The following is a 332-nucleotide window of genomic DNA, read 5'->3' on the forward strand; positions in this document are numbered from 1 at the left end:
AAGTCTTAGGAGAGGTTTCTTATTTGATCTTTCTAGTGGAATGGGCGATTCTTACTTATTTGCTATGGTGTTCTTTTCTTCTTATTCTTAAGACAGAAAAGCATTTTGCTATACTCTTCTTTTTCTTTCTTTCTTTTCTTTGACTGAAACCATCTTTAAACAATATCATACTTCCCATTCTTTCACTAGATTTTGATTTTACTTAAACACATTCCCCTCCTAAAGACTCTAACCTTTTCTTTCTCTTTTCCATTTTCTTTTCTTTTTTTTTCAAACAACCAAATCCCAAACCCAACAATGAAATCACCTAGTCCTATCTAGTTTGGAAAATG

This window comes from Camelina sativa, chromosome 11, assembly GCF_000633955.1.
Source record: "Camelina sativa cultivar DH55 chromosome 11, Cs, whole genome shotgun sequence".
NCBI lineage: Eukaryota > Viridiplantae > Streptophyta > Magnoliopsida > Brassicales > Brassicaceae > Camelina > Camelina sativa.